The 20,649-nt window shown below is 42.1% G+C and overlaps 1 protein-coding gene and 1 long non-coding RNA gene across 2 annotated transcripts in view; one reads left to right on the forward strand and one right to left on the reverse strand.

Annotated features, from left to right (window-relative positions):
• The window catches only part of BCO2 (beta-carotene oxygenase 2), a 71,487-nt gene that overhangs the window by 10,893 nt on the left and 39,945 nt on the right, over positions 1 to 20,649 (forward strand). The window lies entirely within an intron of this gene.
• Positions 2,422 to 8,054, reverse strand: LOC308464380. The gene is made up of 4 exons (XR_013979972.1): positions 7,943 to 8,054; positions 6,692 to 6,844; positions 4,736 to 4,878; positions 2,422 to 3,075 (listed from the first exon to the last, which is right to left on the reverse strand). It is a non-coding gene; the product is annotated as an uncharacterized lncRNA (long non-coding RNA).

Genomic DNA, 20,649 nt, shown 5'->3' on the forward strand with positions numbered 1-20,649 from the left:
TACAGAAAAGGCACCATCAACACTGGAGACCGGGAGATGAGATCCCATCATTTGCTGCGTCACTTTGTTGCAGTCTTTAGTTTAAACCTAATTATTCAGTTCTTGGAGAAGCATGGCGTTTTTGTCTCAAGACCAACGACGAGTGCAATAGGCCTTAGTGGGAGGACAACTCACAGAACTGTCTCCCACCGATGATTCACTTGAGTCCAACAGCTCTGATCCTCATAGCTGAGGGCTGTCTGAAGCAGGGATTTTCCCAGAACAGTGAATGACCTTAAACTCCATGTGTGAACCAAGGAGTTTGAGACTGAGGTTCCTGCTTGTTCCTGCCTTCCCCGTTTCCGCCCCCACAATGCATTTCCATGGTCACAAGGTCTAGAAACTTGCTTTAAAAACAAACCTCAGATTTACGGGTGTCTGTAACAGAAAACACTACAAAACTGCAGAAACCAACAACTTGTATCTATTTGCATTTCTTTTGACTTCATTGCTTTTGCTTAATTGATTTCCTCACTGGCAGTGGTTGGACTTTACTCTTGGTTTGTAGCTGAAATAGCCTTATTCCTCATTGCAAATCTCTCTTTTGTGTTAGGGCTTGTTGAAGTTGGCTGTATTGTTTAATGCCCTTCCACTTTGATTTAAGGCCCTATCGATGGGCTGTATGGCAGAATTTCAGTGTCCATGTGGGTCTGAGGAGATGGAAATTCTCTTTCACATATTTTTTCGTGCAAATTTCACAGTGGCTTACGTGAAGCACTTACTTGTCCATTGCTTATATTAATTTTATATTGTTGTTTTTGTTCACCTGCCCTTCACTCTTAAGGTCCTGGGGGGTTACAACATTAAAACACAATACAGTGGTACCTTGGGTTAAGAACTTAATTCTTTCTGGAGGTCCGTTCTTAACCTGAAACTGTTCTTAACCTGAGGTACCACTTTAGCTAATGGGGCCTCCCGCTGCTGCCACGCGATTTCTGTTCTCGTCCTGAAGCAAAGTTCTTAACCCAAGGTACTATTTCTGGGTTAGCGGAGTCTGTAACCTGAAGCGTATGTAACCCGAGGTACCACTGTATAAAAAACTGTTTAAAACAACCTACAATCACAGAACTATTAGCAGATACTACACCTTACATGACAGAGAAGGCAGCTAAATATTTTGCTACCACTCTTAAAGCATATAACAAACTGAAAGCAAATTATCTGCATGTTGCAATACTTAAATTGTTACAATACTTAACTTTGTAGTCTTCATGCAATTTGTCTGTACAAACACACACACTAAAAGTGAAATGGCTTGATAATAAGTTCCTGTATTACCTTTGGAGAAGGGCTGTGTCATCATTAATTTTGGCTCTTTCCTTGAGTGGTGTTGCTTCTAGCCTCTTCATTTGGTGCATTAAATGGAATTTTTAGAGCCGCCTTCATCAAGCTGGTGGTTATGCTCCAGATGTTTTGGACTACAACACCCATCAGCCACAGCCAGCTAGCTGTGGCTGATGGGTGTTGTAGTCCAAAACATCTGGAGGGCACCAGCTTGGTAAAGGCTGCTTTGGAATCTTTGCAGTCCTTCCTTTGTGTGGTGCGGACTTGAAGATGTGCAGGAGTTGTTTGGATGAGTTTTTAAATGTGTTGATTTATAAAAGCAGGTTAGAAAAACACACTTTAAAAATCATAATAAACTAGCTATAAGTAAACAAGGCGACATTCAAACAGAAACTGGTTTAAATCAAATTGCTGTGTTTTTAATAGGGTAACATCTAAATTGATCCATGTTTATCAAGGTCTTCACAGCATGTGTTGATTTGCAGCTGCAAGAGATTTCCCCAGTCTGTCACCTTCAAACAGCCAATTTTTCTCAGGAAGAAAATCTATTGTTCATAGTTGCTTTTGCTGAAGTGGTAGATTTTGTTGCATAAATGTATTTCTTTGGTGACAAATATGGAAACTTGTAGCGGGGAGGTCAACCTACTGTTTTTAAACTGGTTGGAATGGTTCTTAATAAGTTGGACCCTTTAAAAAATGGGATACATTTTGTTACACAGCTGTTTTAATTACTTGTCTCTGTGAAAATGTGACTAGACGCTTACTCACATTTTTCAAGGATAAGGCAACAGAGATGGTCATAAATGAGTCATTGTGCGTGTATCTGATTATTACAATGAGGAAGCACTTTCTTGCACATAAACTTCTTTGTGTGAATAACATAATTATTTCAGCATCTGTAGAGCACACTGAGGAAGTTCTGGGGTCAATCTCCAGTAAAAGGATTTTAGGTTCCTAGCTGGCAAAGGCCCATATTTGATACCTCAGCTGGTTCTGGACTAGGTGGATCTCATCTGCTAAAAGATAGCTTATTGTACATCTATACTGGTTAATCATGGGCAGGAATACAAATGCATGAGAAAAAGGCAAGACTCAAAATGGTATGAAGATGCAGGAAACTTTACTAAGAGTTATGAAATGCCCAATGTATTTTATTACGCAACTTTCTCAGGAGCACTGAATAGTAGGCCTTAGTTCAAAATACTCTGTACAAAAATATTCATCAACTCAAATTACATATAGCATTCACAGTCATGAAACAGCCACTTAGAAAAGTGATACAGAGAGCTTTATAACAAAACATTCCTTTATACTGCAAATCCCGCGATCCTATAAACCTTGTGTGTTTTTCCTTCGGGGCTCTGCAGTGTGTTATATAGATAGTCCAAGATTTATTTATTAGGGATGTGATGTTTTTCATTACAGTATTCTATATTATTTGTTTTACTTGTTTGTATTGTTTGTTTGTATTTCCATTTCTAGTTTTTTTTGCTTATGTTTTTCTTGCGATGGTTATATTTTTCTTCTGGGAAGTGGGGAAGTATGTAGCTTTATAGACTCGTCTATTCCATCTATTCTCTTTATCACCAGTTGTGTGACTCTGTCCCTCTCGTTTCTCTCAAAGGCAAGGAAGTAGCCTTGCTCCAGTGAGGACTCAAATCTGTAGAAATGTCTGTCAGCTTTGGAAAATGGGGTTTTGAAGAATAGCATATCACTTTTTTCTCCTGGAATGAATTCTGGGACATCTCTTGGCTGGAAAGAAAAAAGATTAGAAATGTGTTATCTTAAAGAAAGTTCAGAATCTTGCAAACAGTGTCTGAAGCAAGGCCTTGATCAAACCACCAAACACAGAGTCAAAAGAAGCCCAGAGAGACCCCATGCTAAACAGCCAGTTTAGGAAGGCTTCTCAGTGTTTGAATTAAATATGCCTCTCTGTAATTTAAGACCCTTGTTGGAGAGTAGACACAAGCAATAGGATCCTGTCACTGCAAGTAGTTCTGGGAAGTGGTTAATACTTGGATATGTTACTCACATGGAAAATGCAACACTGTAGATGCTCATCAGACAGTTTCACATGACCATGACTTGGCCCTGGTCGCTCCATGCTCTAGCCGTGATTGTGCACAGTGAGATGTAATACAACAAACCACGGTTTGTTGTGATATCTGAATTTGTGCTATCAGACAAACCATGGTTTGTGAATGTCCATGAAACCAGGATCTGAAACCTGGATTGAGAAGCTGGTGTGCATACGACTGTTGGGAAAAACTGGTTTGGTGTTACATGTAAACCTGCTTTTTCTGTGTTACTTGAGCATATGCACAGAGACAAATGGAACTACTTGATATTATTTAATCTACTTAAAATGTTTTACTGGGCTTTTCCAAAGTTGGTCCCATTTCACTTACACTGGTGCTCAATCATTGGTCCATTCTGCCCCATTTTGTACTTCTTATTATTTAAAATAATAACTAATTTTGAACCTTTTTTAAAAAAAAAAACTTTGTTGATAAAATCATGGCTAATACAGAAAAAAAGTTAAATTTGGACATGATTTGCCTCCAGGAAACACACATTGCGAAGAAACGCAGAAGGATTTTGATTAATAAAAGATTGGGAAAGGATTTTGTACTGCATACCAAAAAAAGAAGAGAGTTTTGGAAAAGCAAGAAACCTTAGAAGAAATAAAACGAAAAGAAAAATAAATAAATTCCCCTCGAAAAGAGATTGTGAAACAGGATATTAAGATATTGCAAACACAGTTCTCATTGATAATAAATCAAGAAATAGAGTGGGAAATTAAATATTTAAAACAGAAACAATTCAAACAGGCTAACAAACCAGGGAAACTATTAGCATGGCAAATAAAGAAAAGACAAGGAAAATCCTGTATAAATAAAATTAATATAGGAGGCAGAGTTGTGGAAAAACCCTAAAGAAAGAAGAGATTAATTTATGAGTTTTTATACAGAACTATATCGAGCTAATAAATTTAAGGAACCGCAGAAAGAAGAGGAAGGCAGTCGGGTTTTGAAATGTTAAAATGATTGTAAAACTATTGAAATGTATATAACTGAAAATCATAGATTAAATAATAATAATAAATTACACACATTATTTTATGAGTTTTCTCAAAATACATGAATTTCAATTCTTTTCATGCACTTTCCTGTGAAATATACGTCTTATACACATTTTAATCATAGCATACGTATTTTTGGAACGTATATGTTCCAATGCCCAAGGAAATTTGGGACTCTCAAACTGGGTCAGTCTGAGCCAGTCACTCAGCCAATTCCTCATCCATCCCTTCTTGACCTGCGCAAATCCCTCCTAGAGAGTCAACAAGGCAGCAACGTTAAAGGTACAGAACTTTAGAAGTGAGTCTTTATGGCAATTGGCAGTGGCTTACCCTAAACACCACCCTCATGTTGCTACCGTCTTTCACAATTTGCATGATGTAAGTTTCACCCTTCCACTTTGTGCTGAAGGCCACTGGCAGTCCTCTCAGGTTGGTGTCTTGGTAAATGTGAATATTCAACGAGATTCCAGGTTCTGCGCACAAAGGACAATCAGGCACCTTTTGAAAAAGTCTCTAGGAGTGGCTAACAAAGCTCAGAGATGAGTGCCTACAATTGCACCACTTTCCTTGAAGTTTATCGCCTACTGTCAACACCATTCACCACCGCTTCCCTTTGATTAAGATGTGATGTATTCAGCATGCTGGATTTCTGCACCAAGAAACCTCAAAAGTGTGTAACCTTGTGTTGGCGACTCAAAAGCATTTGACCAGCAGTAGAGGAGACTCTTGAGAGTCCCATGGACTGCAAGAAGATCAAACCTCTTCATTCTGAAGGAAATCAGCCCTGAGTGCTCACTGGAAGGACAGATCCTGAAGCTGAGGCTCCAATACTTTGGCCACCTCATGAGAAGAGAAGACTCCCTGGAAAAGACCCTGATGTTGGGAAAGATGGAAGGCACAAGGAGAAGGGGACTACAGAGGACAAGATGGTTGGACAGTCTTCTTGAAGCTACCAGCATGAGTTTGACCAAACTGCGGGAGGCAGTGGAAGATAGGAGTGCCTGGCGTGCTCTGGTCCATGGGGTCACGAAGAATCGGACACGACTAAACGACTAAACAACAACAAGAGCATGTGGCCTTTGTGTGATTAACTGACAGTCTCTGCCTTGTTTTTAGTGAATGCTGGAGCAAATATTCAACACTTCTACAAGAGCAAGCAGAAGTCACTTGCTATAGACAAGCTGAATCAGGTGACAATGGGGGCTGATCAGATATCTGCATAAAATGGATGGCTTTTTAAAAACATGATATATGATCCTTTTTCCCCAGTTTGAACTTAAGTGTACTGCTGGGTCAGACTCCATCTACTCCAGCATGTTGTTCTCATGTTGGCTAACCAGATGTTCTAATGGGAAGCTCAGAAGCAGGTCATGAGCACAATACAGTGGTACCTTGGTTCTCAAACTTAACCTGTTCTGGAAGTCTGTTCCAAAACCAAAGCGTTCCAAAAACCAAGGCGCGCTTTCCCGTAGAAAGTAATGCAAAATGGATTAATTTGTTCCAGGCTTTCAAAAACAACCCCTAAAACAGCAATTTAACATGAATTTTACTGTTTAACGAGGCCATTGATCCATAAAATGAAAGCAATAAACAATGTACTGCAGTCACACAATCAATCAATCAATCAATCAATCAGTAACTGAACTGGGTTCCACACAGACACAAAACAAAAAAGAGCTGCAAAAACAGAAATGCAAAATGAGTAGCAAAATCAGACAGACCTCAGCGTAACACTAAAAACAGAAGTGTGGCACTCAAATCGTCAGCGTAACATTTAAACCAAAGCACGTTTGGCTTCTGAAAAAAGTTTGCAAACTGGAGCACTCCCAGGTTTGCAGTGTTTGGGTTCCAAGTTGTTTGCGTACCAAGGCGTTTGAGAACCAAGGTATCACTGCAGTACCCTTTTACTTGTGATTCCCCCCAAAAGTTGTTTTTCTGTATTTCATCAAAGTGGTGGCTATGAACATTTACAGGTGCAGTGCACCTTGTAAGACAACTAGTGGTTTTTAACTATCAGTGTGCTCCAAAAGCATTTCCTGTTTAATATAGGTTGTTTTTAAAAACTGCAATGGATTCACATCTCCCCTTGCACAACTTGTTCCATTATTAAACTTCTCTTATACTTACAAAGCTATTTCCTAATGAGCAATCTAACTGTACACACCTGCAGTCGTTGTTTTTAAGTGTTTTATTTTGTTCCTGAATACATGAAGCAAGAGAAAAAAATAAGGTGGGATAGGTGAAACCGGTTCAGACTTCAAGGAAGGGTTGGAAGTATTACTGTACCGTTTATCATTTCTTCGTCTGTCATGGGTTCAAACGCTGCCATGGCATCAGCATCATCCTCTGGTCTCACGATGAGCACGTGATTTTCTTGGTTTCGGAAGATCTGTGCTGCCTTGCATTTTTCGGATTTTTTAAAGCTGTCTGCTTCTAAACCTTTCAAGAGACATGATAAATGTGGATTCAGAAGGAGGGCTGTAGATTTTTCTCTTCCAGAAAGTAATTGTTTGGGAAAGTTTGTAATGTTTGAGGTTTTATCGTGTTTTTAATATTCTGTTGGGAGCTGCCCAGAGTGGCTGGGGTATAAATACATAAATAATAATAATAATAATAATAATAATAATAATTGCACCTCACACGAGTGCTTTGAAGTGGGGCGATTTTCTAACGCTTGAATGTTGAATTAACTTTTCTTCAGGCAGGTTCGCCCTTGAATCAGTATTTTCAGCAGGCCTAGATCTCGTCCCCTCCCCTCCCCAACCATATTTTATTACACCATGTGTAAGCACTGTTCTTCCTCTCTTCTTCTTTTCTGAGATCATTTCTGAGTATTAAGCCGCGGTTTCCCATTACACCTGAACTGGGAAACTCGGAGCACTGCTCCTAGCCAGAAAGGATATGAAACCACTCACTAACCCTGGTTTCATATCCTGTTTTATAAATGGAAATTAAACCAAAGTTTCCGTATTCGGAATTAAGGGGAAACACTGCCAATAAGACTTGATTGATGTGCTGAAGCTGAGTGAGGATTGACAATGAAAGATGTGGTCACAACACTTCTCAGTTTAATAAACCACAATTCTGGACTAGGATTATAATCTTTGAACTACATCAGTTCCACCTCTTGATTATTATTATTATTTTGTTCTTTTGTCTTGGGTAACACAGCACTGTATACAACTGCTGTTATATTGGTGCATAAATCTGATTGGCTGTGCTGTTACATGTGATTTAATTTACTGAAAGTTTGGTGGCTTTGCATCATGTCTTGCACGAAACCACATCCATTCTTGCTATGTGATGTTCAGCTGGGTGTGTGGAACCACTTGATCTTATTAATTCATTGCTGAAGTTAGAAAGCAAAGTTGACAGTGGGGAAATGGCCCAATACTGATTTTCCACAGCATTTGATTAAATGGGGGGAGAAACCACCTATCCCATAAAGTCGAATTCTCCATACAAAAGTGTAACACCACAACACATTGGCACAACTCTTGTTTGTAGAGTAATTTGTAACAGAGAATTTACAACTACCTTCATCTTCTGTTCCAGCCAAACCACGAGCAGAGTAGGGAGAGAATGGGAAAATGTTGTTAGAGTGCATCCAGGCAGTTTATTATTTGCTAGCTGGGTGTATTCTATACCCCCATCCCGCTGAATACAAAGGAATTAATATTTATCCCCCCCCCCAAAAAAAACCCCTCCCTCCTATTACCAATTGGATTAGAACAGGGGTTGTCAACCCTTTGGGGCCTATAGGTAGAGCTGGCCCAGGACATTTTGACTCCTGAGGTAAACCACAACCCCCAGCCAAAAAGGGAAGAAGGAGTGAATGGAGATCTACATCAGGAACGGAGGGGATAAAGATCTACATTGTGGCCCCAGAAGTGCCTTCTATTTGCCAAGAGGTTACTGTGGAGGAGCTGCCAAGAAGGCAACGGATCTGGCCTCCAAGGAGCATGCCACAGCTGTTGCTGCTACCGTGGCAGCAGCAGCAGGTGATGGATTTCTTGGACGCCAGATCTGCTGCCCCAAGGATCCTGCCGTCTGAGGCGGGCGCCTCACCTTGCTTCGTGTGGGCTGCCCCTGCCTGTGGGCATACAGTGGTACCTCGGGTTAAGAACTTAATTCGTTCTGGAGGTCCATTCTTAACCTGAAACTGTTCTTAACCTGAAGCACCACTTTAGCTAATGGGGCCTCCTGCTGCTGCCACACCGCCAGAGCACGATTTCTGGTCTCATCCTGAAGCAAAGTTCTTAATCCAAGGTAATATTTCTGGGTTAGCGTAGTCTATAACCTGAAGCATATGTAACCTGAAGTGTATGTAACCCGAGGTACCACTGTATATACATACATATTACGAATATACAAACAAACATACATTTCATACAATCCTTAAAAATATTCATACATACCCACACTCAATCCCACAGATACTTCTTTTTCCCACCACCATCCCTCACCCCTCACCCCACCCTTGTGTTAGACTTCCAATTTACTCAATTGCAATTTCTTTCCACTTCTCTTACTTTCTTTCACACACTTTTAAACCAACTTTTCTACTTCTTTTTCTGTCACACATTGTTATCCATCTTATTTAGTATTTCGGTATTTATAACGGAACTTGTTTATTCTAATAGGAGTTCTGATTTTTCAATATGATTTTGCAAGTATCCTTTAAACAACTTCCAGTCCTTGTCTATCTTCAACCTGAAACTGTTCTTAACCTGAGGTACCACTTTAGTTAATGGGGCCTCCCACTGCTGCTGCGCCTCCGGAGCATGGTTTCTGTTCTCATCCTGAAGCAAAGTTCTTAACCCAAGGTACTATTTCTGGGTTAGCGGAGTCTGTAACCTGAAGCATCTGTAACCCGAGGTTCCACTGTATTTGCAAATTGGAGAAACATCAGGCACTGCACACAAGATCCAAACACATACCACAGCCTGTAGCATTGGCTACAAGAGAACACTTCTTTCAAGCCCAATTTCAACAGAGGGAGGGGGAGCTTGGAAACAAGGAAACAGAATTTCCTAATTCCATAGCAGAAGGTTTCTCACCACCCTCTCTTTGCTGCATCAAACCACTTGGTCCATCTAGCCCACTGATGTGTAGGTTGACAGACAGTTTGATCTCCTAGTTTGCAGCCAGGCTATAAGGAATCTTTTAATTAGAGGTGCCGAGTGTTGAATTTAGGACTTAACCATGGCAAAGGGGAGCTCTGCCACTGAACCGCATATTGTTTCCTAAGTGCTGATAAGTGTTGCTACCAACAGAAATATATTGAGTACCCACAGGCAGTGGAGAACAGCCCCTGAATCACTCACCTACAAGGGCAGCCAATTGTCTATTTTGCCCTCTGCTTATAACAACCCACATCATACATTTTCCTTCAGATATTACCTTATTGCCTTTCTCTGGAGATACTGGGCCAAATCAGAATTAATCGTGTTTAGGCCTAGCGGCGCAATTTGCTAATCTTGCACTCCGGGCATAATGGTCTGTTACCAACACTCCTCTTCAGATGGCAAGATGTATGACTTCATTTCACTTTAAAATGTGGGGAGCCATCTTTGCTCCGTGTGGGGAAAGGCCATAGCTCAGTGGTAGACCTAACATCCTAGGTTCAATCCTGACATCTCCAGGTGGGGTTGAGAAACCCTTATCGGAAACCCTGGAAAACCGCTACCAGTCAATGTTGAAAATAAAATTGGGCTTGCTGCCCTGATGCTAAACACAGTTAAGCACCATTTTGTTGTAGAAAATGATGGTTTTTTTAAAAAATAAAATGAGCATTGAAATTATGCACGTGCTCAGCCACGCTAACTATGAAGTGTGTGTGTGTTTGATTGATCCTGTGGTGACCAGCATACCATGCTGACTCGGGAGCTGACACCAGGTCTGTTTGCCACTGCCTCCATCTGCCACTCTGAATACAGTGGTACCTCGGGTTAAGTACTTAATTCGTTCCGGAGGTCCTTTCTTAACCTGAAACTGTTCTTAACCTGATGCACCACTTTAGCTAATGGGGCCTCCTGCTGCTGCCGCGCCGCCGGAGCACAATTTCTGTTCTCATCCTGAAGCAAAGTTCTTAACCCGAGGTAATATTTCTGGGTTAGCAGAGTCTGTAACCTGAAGCGTATGTAACCTGAAGTGTATGTAACCCGAGGTACCACTGTAGTCATTTGGGGGTAGGACCCTGATTATGGTCATAGCAACACCTCTGCAGAAAATCAAACCAAAATAATCCAGGGGAGAGTTACCTTCAAAAAAGAGGGTCCCATCATCTTCAATATGCAGTGGACACATCTGAATTATATCAGCCATCTTTGCTCTAGGAGTGGGGTAGGAGGAAGAAAAGGGTTAATAATACGTATCGGTTCTCTAAAGAGTGTTCCAAGGTACATGATGCCTTTCTGCTTCCATGCTCAGGTGCTCCACAATGTAGTGTGGCAGAACTGTTAGGGAGACACACACAGAATTCAGGCAGCTGGAATTAGTACCATGGCTGCTGACCAATGAAAGGGTTTTTGGGAGCTGTAGTCCATAACGCACGGAGGGCACAGAGTTGGTGAAGACCTGCACAAAGCGAGTTGTGAGGGATGTAGTGGCTGCATATTTCTTGTGAAAACTATGAATGAAGATTTCCTACTTCTCTGCCGCAGAACACTGACCTTTCTTGTTTGCAATGACACCATTAGATTATTAATAATAATTTACATAGTCCAGAAATGTAATGCATACACAAATAATGTAAAAAAGGTAAAGGACCCCTGGACAGTTAAGTCCGGTCAAAGGCGACTATGGGGTTGCGGCGCTCATCTCGCTTCAGACCGAAGGAGCAGGCGTTTGTCCACAGACAGCTTTCCGGGTCGTGGCCAGCATGACTAAACCACTTCTGACGCAACAGGACACTGTGACAAGTGCCAGAGTGCACGGAAACGCCGCCACTGCAGTACCTATTTATCTACTTGCACTTTGACATGCTTTCGAACTGCTAGGTTGGGAGGAGCTGGGACAGAGCAACGGGAGCTCACCTTGTCACAGGGATTCAAACAGTTGACCTTCCTATCAGCAAGCCCAAGTGGCTCAGTGGTTTAGACCACAGCGCCACCTGTGTCCCTACAAATAATGTATCTTGATGCCGTAGGTGCCCTCTTTGGTATCCTATTGAAGCTGAATTGTCTGATGTTCCAAAAATATGGTAAACTTTCCCCATCCCTTTATCTCCTTGCTAGGAAAATCTTCCCAAAGTAAGCTAGTGCAGAAGTTTATGATACGATACAATACAATACAATATCTTTATTGTCATTGTCCCATACAGAACAACGAAATTGAAAAATCTACATAAGACATTCCAAACCCAACAAGCCTGCTATCCCAGCTATCCCAACCTGGTTAGCCCCCTAAAAACTCTGATATCCCATTTTTAAATACAATATACTCCCATAGAGACTCCTTACAATGCGTTTAAAACCAAAATCGTATTTGGGTAGAAACTGTTTCTCAGGCGGCTAGTCCTAGTCTTTATAACCCTGTACCTTCTTCCAGGAGGCAGAAGCTGAAAGAAATAATTTCCGGGGTGCGCACTATCCTGCGCTATCTCTGCAGCTTTCTTATGGCACCTCGAAGCATAGATTTGATCCAAGGTGGGAAGAGTGCACCCACCTTGGTTCCTTGTGGCAATACTCTATGGTTCCTTGTGGCAATACTCCAGTTGTTACCCCATCCTCAATACTTGACAACTGTGCCCACTACAGCTGCAAGGCTGTTTTACTTCAGGTAGGAATATCTTTAGGGATGACAATGAAGCAGATTGCAATCCAAGAGGCTGTGTCTTAGCAGCATCCTCTTTGCATAGCTGTCAACTTACAGATTTGAAAATAAGGGACCAGCAGCCTCAAAAATAAGGGATCAGCAGCCAAAATAAGGGATTTTAGTCAACCAGCTCCCGAGCCAAAGGCAGAAAGCCCAGCCAGCAGCCAAACGAAGCCTCAAGTGGTGGTTCCCACAGTGCAGCAACCCGGCAAAGGGGATGCAGCAAGGAAAACCACCGTCACCTCTCCTCTGGGAAGCGCTGAGCAAAGGTGAGTCCCCAGGCAACGCACACAAGGCATGCAAGCTCCACCCCCCAGTCGTTCTTAGACTCCTTATTGGGTGAGCAACGCAGCCAAGCAACACAGTTGGAGCCTCCCTCCTCCCTGGCCAGCAGAGAGGAGCTGCTTCCTTTGAAACCCTGGAAATTTAAGGGACATCATCAATAAGAGACAGCAGTGGGACACAGCGCTGGGATAAGGGACTTTCCCGCCAAATAAGGGACAGTTGACAGCTATGCCTCTGTGAGGGATTCTGGGGCGCCCCTCTTGTGTTTGGGGGAGACAGAGGCTGGTGGCCCCGCCTAGCTGTGCCCAGCTCCGCACCCACTTCTTGCAGAGTAGATGGATTGACTTAGCGGTCCCAGGTCCCCCTTTCTTAGCAGCTCCTGACAGATTTCCAAGCTGCAGCCTCGGGACTGGCTTCCTTTGCAACCCAGACCTTCATTGGCCCTAAAGTACCAGCCCCAGGCAGGAGGCCAAGTTAGGAAGGGCGCCCTGTTGCCCCTCTTGCACACAGCCAGGCAGCCACCCACATCATCGCAGCGCCAGGCTGCCCATCCTCACCTACCTGCCTCCTGCGCAGCCCAAGATCCGACGGCAACCGAGTCAGCTGAACCTTCACAAGCGACTGGGGAAGTAGTGGCTGAGGTCTGAGTAAATGTGGATGATGCAGAAGAACAGCCAAGGGGGCGGTGCGTGGAGAGGAAGGGAGGAACAGACAGGAAAGCAGTGCACCAGACCAGACAGTTTTACCACCAACCATATGACGTTTTTTATTGGGTTGTACAGTGCTGTAATTGAGGAAGGGCTACTGTGGCTCAGTAGCTGCCGTGCATGTAAGAAGGTCCCAGATTCTTGGCATTTCCAGGCGGAGCTGGGAAAGGAAAATGAGCAGCAAGATTGCATCCACTCAAACAGAACCATTACTGTTGAAAATAAGAAAACTGGAGGGTGGTTGGAGGGGAGTTAAGCAGAAACTGGGTATGTGTGGAAGGACTGCCAAGTCAGTTCATCTATGCTACTCTCAAACCACATTCCTGGCCTCGACTTAGAATTATTTGACTCAACGTTTATGGCATTTGTGTATGGTTGGTGTGTATGGTTGGTGTGTCTCCAAAAACAAAGGTGAACCTGATAGCCTTATAGCCTGCAAACCACATTCCTGGCCTCGACTTAGAATTATTTGATTCAAAGTTTATGGCTTTTGTGTATGGGTGTGTAGGGTTGTGTATGGTTGGTGTGTCTCCAAAAACAAAGGTGAACCTGATAGCCTTATAGCCTGTAGTAGAGAGTCCTGATCTAGATGCACCAATGGTCTGACTACCTGTTTAAGGTAGCTTTTTTAGGTTCCTTTCTATCTTTCTGGACTTCCTTGAAAAAAGAGAAAAAATGCTTCAAATAACTTAATAAATATAACTACAAAGACATGATTTGGAGTTGAACAAGTATGCCCCCTTCAATCTTTTCTCTTTATCCCAAAACTCAAGAATCAAGAATGCTCACGCCTCATTTCTCTTTGTAATATATAAAATTATGAGTAGCTTATTTCTCAGCAGTGGCAATGGAGCAGATGCCTCTCGGACCAGGAAAGCCTGTGCACTCTGTCCATGCTCAGTGACGCTTTTTATTTGCTCCTGAGTTGTGCTCTGGCATTGAATGTAGGTTCTGGCTGTGTCCATCTGGGATTGAGCCTTGGCTCCAAGTCCTTCACTTCAGAAGTCGGCATTTTGGGCTGTATGGATCTTTGAAACCTTTTCTAATTCTTTAATAATGCATCACTTATTTATTCATTCACAGGTCTCTGCAAACTGTTTGCATCTTTTTAGCTCATTTTCCAGAAATGGAGCCTCAATCACCTCAAGGATGTCCCACAATAGCTGAGGTGTCAGTAAATAGCAGAGCAATAGTCCTTTAGTTCCCATTTTAATTCTTCAAACACTAACAACATTCCCTTTCTTCCTACTTTACTACAGAAACAGTGTATGCCCTTAACTGTACATGAAGAGTTCCTAGTCACAATAAACTTTTCAGGATGATTAAAAACCTCCATAGTTCTTTAGCTTAACAACCTTGAGTATTAACAGGCAATCTAATTTAATTTTAATCAGTTTAAATAACTCACTTCACAAATGCTCAGCCGGAATAAGATGCCGAACTAGAAGGGCTGTTTTATTTAACAACAAAAATATTATCAAACTTATGCATAGATTATTATTATTTAAATGGAGACATTTACTGATAGTTGGTTCTCTGAGCATCAATAAGGAGTTTGATGTGAACAATTATACATTCCAATAATAATAATAATAATAATAATAATAATAATTAAAATAAAATAAAATAAAATAAAATAAAATAAAATATTTATATCCCGTCCTCCTCAGCCGAAGCAGGGCTAACAACAATAAAAGTAACACAGCATTCTAAAATCAATTCATTTTAAAATCAATTCAAAATCAAATTAAATTAATGGCAACCATTGGGCTAGAGTTCTGTGAAGATTACCAAAGGAGGGGGTCAGACTGTGCCTTGGCCAAAGGCCTGGTGGAACAGCTCTGTCTTGCAGACCCTGTGGAAAGATGTCAGGTCCTACAGCGCCCTAGTCTCTTGTGGCAGAGAGTTCCACCAGATCGGGGCCATGGCCGAAAAAGCCCTGGCTCTGGTTGAGGCCAGCCTAACCTCCCTGTGGCCCGGGACCAACAATATGTTTTTGTTTGAAGACTGTAAGGTCCTCCGTGGGGCATACCAGGAGAGACGGTCCCGTAGGTATGAGGGTCCTAGGCCGTATAGGGCTTTAAATGTTAAAACCAGCACCTTAAACCTGATCCTGTACTCCACTGGGAGCCAGTACAGCTGGTATAGCACCGGGTGAATGTGATCCCACGGCGAGAACCCCGTAAGGAGTCTCGCTGAGCCATTCTGCACCTGCTGTAGTTTCTGGGTCAGTCTCAAGGGCAACCCCACGTAGAGTGAGTTACAATAATCAAGTCTAGAGGTGACCATTGCGTGGATCATAGTGGCTAGGTCAGGGCGAGAGAGGTAAGGAGCCAACTGCTTAGCTTGGCGGAGATGAAAAAATGCCGCCTTTGTTATAGCTGCAATCTGCGTCTCCATGGCAAACAAATTATGCAATTTCATGAGAAAAAATAAGTAAGACAGGGAATGTACTGCTCCCACAAGGCCACAGGTGAATAACATGCCCATTTGTTTGCCTTTGGGAAAAACTGGAGTTTGTATTTATGTCTCTTAACATAAATGCCCAGACTTTTCTACTTCTTTATCTGTCTTTGGAATTAAAACCATGCTTCTCAAAAGAACAAGAAACTGTAACTATTTCCCTTAAAAAAATATATTTAAATTTTTGAGTATTTTCTTGAGGCAGGCTATTCATGCAAATAAATGATTAAAGTAAGAGGTGTCAATTTGCTCAGGTGCTTGTTTTGATAGCCTAATCTATTTTAGCATACCCCATTCACTTTTCATAAGTGATGAAAGTAATAGTTAATAGCACAGTCCTAACCATGTCTACTCAAAAGTAAGTCCCATTGAATGCACTGTGGTTTATTTCCAGGTAACATGGGTAGTATTTTGCAGCCTAGGTGCTAAGGAGTTAGGTATTTGCTCAAAGGATATGCCAAATCTGTGTTCATGATGGCAACTGGATATGCTAAATAGGTTAGAGTAGAATGTCAGTTGGGACGTGGGTGGCACTGGGGGTTAAACCACAGAGCCGATCAGAAGGCCGGCGGTTCGAATCCCCGTGATGGAGTGAGCTCCCGTTGCTCAGTCCCTGCTCCTTCCAACCTAGCAGTTCGAAAGCATGAAGTGCAAGTAGATAAATAGGTACCGCTCCAGCGGGAAGGTAAACGGCTTTTCCGTGCGCTGCTCTGGTTTGCCAGAAGTGGCTTAGTCATGCTGGCCACATGACCCGGAAGCTGTACGCTGGCTCCCTCGGCCAATAAAGCGAGATGAGCGCAGCAACCCCAGAGTCGGCCATGACTGGACCTAATGGTCAGGGGTTCCTTTACCCTTACCTTAGAATGTCAGTCTAAGTCATTTTGTACCACTGATGTCAGTGTGATTATGTTTCACTACTACCCATTGCGTCATGGAGGAAATATTACCAGAATAAAAGGTTCAGCATTCTAACAAGGAACTGGAAGAAGGAGAGGAAGTAGCTGGGTTTTTTGGGTGTTTGCAGTGCCCACAGTTTGTCCAGGAAGTATCAGTATGTTGTGGCGGCATTGTGTGGGAAAACTGCATTTGCAGAGTGGAAGGGTGATTCATAAGAATTGGGAAGTGGGAACCCTGCACTCACTCCCTTGACTTACTGGTAGGTATATTTAAAACCTGTAATCAAATCACTGGTCTGTCTCTAGACCAGTGAAAAAACTTGTCTCTAAGATTCCTGTGTTTCCAGGAGACTCCCTATTGAAATCAATTTAGTATTAGGAAATTTGGTGTCCTCATTCAGTTCAGTATAATAACAGCTGATGCCAGATATTCTGCTCATTTGTTGGAAACTTTAATTTTCCTTCAGTATTTGCATTTACTATTATAATTATATTGGCCCTGCCTCTTGGCTGGACACTTTTTCCACAGTTTTGTAACTTGGCAAATTATCCAGCTGAGATACTGTTTAAAATCCATTTGAAAGCATCTTTAATGGCAGGGAGGCTGTTTTACCACTGTATTAAGTTTTCAAATTACTGTATTTTTCGCCCTATAGGACGCACCGGCCCATAGGACGCACCTAGGTTTTTTTTGGGGGGGGGGAATAAAGAAAAAAAATTTATTCCGCCCCCCCCAGCTGCAGCTTCAGTGCACCCAGGCACTGAATGGATGTCTGCCCGAAGCGCGGGGTGTTCTGCTGCAGCGCACCCCGTGCTCCGGGCAGCAGGCTGCTATCCACAGCCTAGGGAGCCCTGCGGGAACTCCCGCAGGCTCCCCAGGCTTGCTGATAGCTTCCTGAAGCCTGGAGAGCGAGAGGGGTCGGTGCGCACTGACCCTTCTCGCTCTCCAAGCTTCAGCGAAAGCCTGCATTCGCCCCATAGGACGCACACAGATTTCCTCTTCATTTTTTGAGGGGGAAAAGTGCGTCCTATAGGGTGAAAAATACGGTAGTTTAAAATACTGCTTTCCTATTCAGGTCTTAATAAGCATCATTTACCATTGGTTGGAAGTGTCTGAATCATATGACATGTCTAATTTTTCTTCAGGGCCTTCTAGCAGAGAATTCTGCCGCAGTATGAGGTTGCAGGGTTGTATTATTATTTGTTAAATTTATATATAGTTTTTGGCATTCATTCTCTCATTTTCTTTCTAGATGCAAATCTTTTTACATAACTTTATTAACTACATTCTCATGTGCTTAGAAGCCCAATCTTAAATGCTACTTACACACCTGGTAGTAACTTGCTATGGTAGTACAGTTAACAAATAGCATGACGTTAATGATTTGTCACAGTTATGGTACAAAATATGCTATCCGTACATATGTTACCGCAAGGAATTCTTTGCAACATCGATCTGTAAACATTCTGTTACTCAAGTGTGCATCGGAATACAACCTGAAATAAAACCAGTAAAACCAACTTAAAAGAAATTAAACTAAAGCAATTTCAAATGAAATTATTACAAATTACACTTAGGCAGAAATTAATTCAAAGAAATAGCAGATGTAATGCGATTCTAAGATAAAGTATAAATTTGCTAGTAGAAAGAGATTAATGGAGAATAGTGTTCCAGCTGGACACTATCAGGCAATATATATTTGGAGAAAAATATAACTATGATGTTGGCTTGAGTGGAAAAACCATACAAACTCCAGATGACCCTTGCTGGAGCTATGAAGTTGGTCTGGGTCGGTCAATACTTGAATGAGGAACCGCCTGGAAGCTCCATGTATATTGTTTTAAAACAAATACAACGAATTGACAGCAACCCTGAAATGACACAGACTGCCCTCCTTATGACAATCAAAAGGCAGAAACAACCATTCTGGGCCCAAATACTTCCTTTTATCTTACTTTTCAGAACCACCACTCTACTCTCTCTGGAATGTATCTATGGAGATTTACCTCCCAAAGGTATCAAATCCATAACCACATATATTGTTTTACATCTATCTAGCCTTACAGTGGTACCTCGGGTTAAGTACTTAATTCGTTCCGGAGGTCCGTACTTAACCTGAAATTGTTCTTAACCTGAGGTACCACTTTAGCTAATGGGGCCTCCTGCTGCCGCCGCGCCACCGGAGCATGATTTCTGTTCTCATCCTGAAGCAAAGTTCTTAACCTGAAGCACTATTTCTGGGTTACCGGAGTCTGTAACCTGAAGCGTATGTAACCTGAAGCGTATGTAACCCGAGGTACCACCGTATTTACTTATAACCTGTGAGATTACGCCTTTAACCACATGCTTTAACCATAGTTTGGGGAAATTGTTTGGCACATCTTTGAACACTTCTCTGCAGAATCTGATGTTTTTTATCCCTCATATGCCTCCCATTTTATATATCTTCTCCATTTTGAAAGCAAATCAAAGAAGCAGCCCATAGAAAACTGAACTGGGTTTAGGGTTGTTGCATCTATCTATCTATCTATCTATCTATCTATCTATCTATCTAGGATTTATTTCCCATTGAATTTGTCCTGCTCTTCAGGCAAACAAGGCTCCCAGAGCAGCTTACACATTATCACTGAGAAGCTAGTCCCTGCCCACAGGCTTACAGTTTAAAAGACGTGACACAAAAGGAAGGGTTATTGGGAGGGAGGAAGAAAAAAGCAAGTTCTTCATTAGCTATATTGCCCACCCAACCCTTTCTGCTACTTGGATGTGAAGGGACAGCAGCTGTGGGACACTCTTTATATTTATGAGATAGTGAAGGAGAACCCCACCCCTGTAACTGTCATTTTCTGCAAAGGGCCTGGGAGACAATATTAAGAGTGGGAGAGAAAAACAGATAAGAGGCCCTAACTGTGAGATAACCAGCCTCATATAACCAACATGCTTTAAGTCTAATTAAGGCGTGAATGGCTTAGCTATGTCCACTTCCCTTACCTTGGGAAGAAATGAGTAATCAAGCCTATTGTTCAACCCCCAACCAACCTGAGCACAGCATGTAAAGGGGCTAAGTTGGTTGCTCCAGTTTAGCTGCATGGCTCTCAGAAGCCACTCTTGAGTTCATTTACCAGTAATTTTGGAACTCTCACCACTGTAACTAAGCCAAGTTTTACTGCCTGTGTAACTTCTTCTGAATGCTGTATGGAAAAGCACATGAATCTGACCGACAGAATTTGTAAGTAAGCCATTTGTAACCAAATATTTGGTCTTTCTCCATGCTAGGGGAAGAGGGAAGTTTTGGAACTCATAAGGGCATATTTGAAAGATCTAATAGCCTATATTTCCACACATTACTTTGCTGCATATTTTGTGATTTTAAATCTCTGTTGGGGTTCTCTCACCAAAGAGTACGTCTGTGCTGCTTTCCATTCGCATGAATCCCAAAGTGCCTTACAAGCAATAAATAACAATAACAAAACAAAACACCACAAGTACAGCATAAATCATATAATTAACAAAACGTCAATAAAACAATTACAATCTATTAGCAAAGCAGCAGCTAAGAAATAGGCTAAACATCACAATTACAGCATAAGTGTACAAATGTTTAAGAGTGGGAGTATAAAATGAATAATTACCGTATTTTTTGCACCATAACACTCACTTTTTTCCTCCTAGAAAGTAAGGGGAAATGTCTGTGCGTGTTATGGAGTGAATGACTACGGATGGCGGGGGGATCTGCTGCAGTCGTGAGCAGAGGATCCATGGTTCCCCTTTGTAGCAGGAACCCCCCACCCCAATCATTCAGTTTGTACAAACTTCACACACTCACACTCACACACTACATATGCCACACTTCTGTTATAAATTCATAGAAAAATCAACCATACATCGGATTTGCACTGTTCCATTTTTATTTTACTCCACATGACAAGGACTATCAAAGGGGGGTGGCTTGGTTCTGGTCAGCCATAATCCCTTCACCATCCCAGCACATCCACAGGAGCCCTGCCCAGTTGCTATGCCAACCCTGATGGTCCTAGACAGAAGACCATCAAGATCACAAAGAACTTGCATATGGGA

This window comes from Podarcis pityusensis (genome assembly GCF_964106645.2).
Source record: "Podarcis pityusensis genome assembly, chromosome: 15".
Classification (NCBI taxonomy): domain Eukaryota; kingdom Metazoa; phylum Chordata; class Lepidosauria; order Squamata; family Lacertidae; genus Podarcis; species Podarcis pityusensis.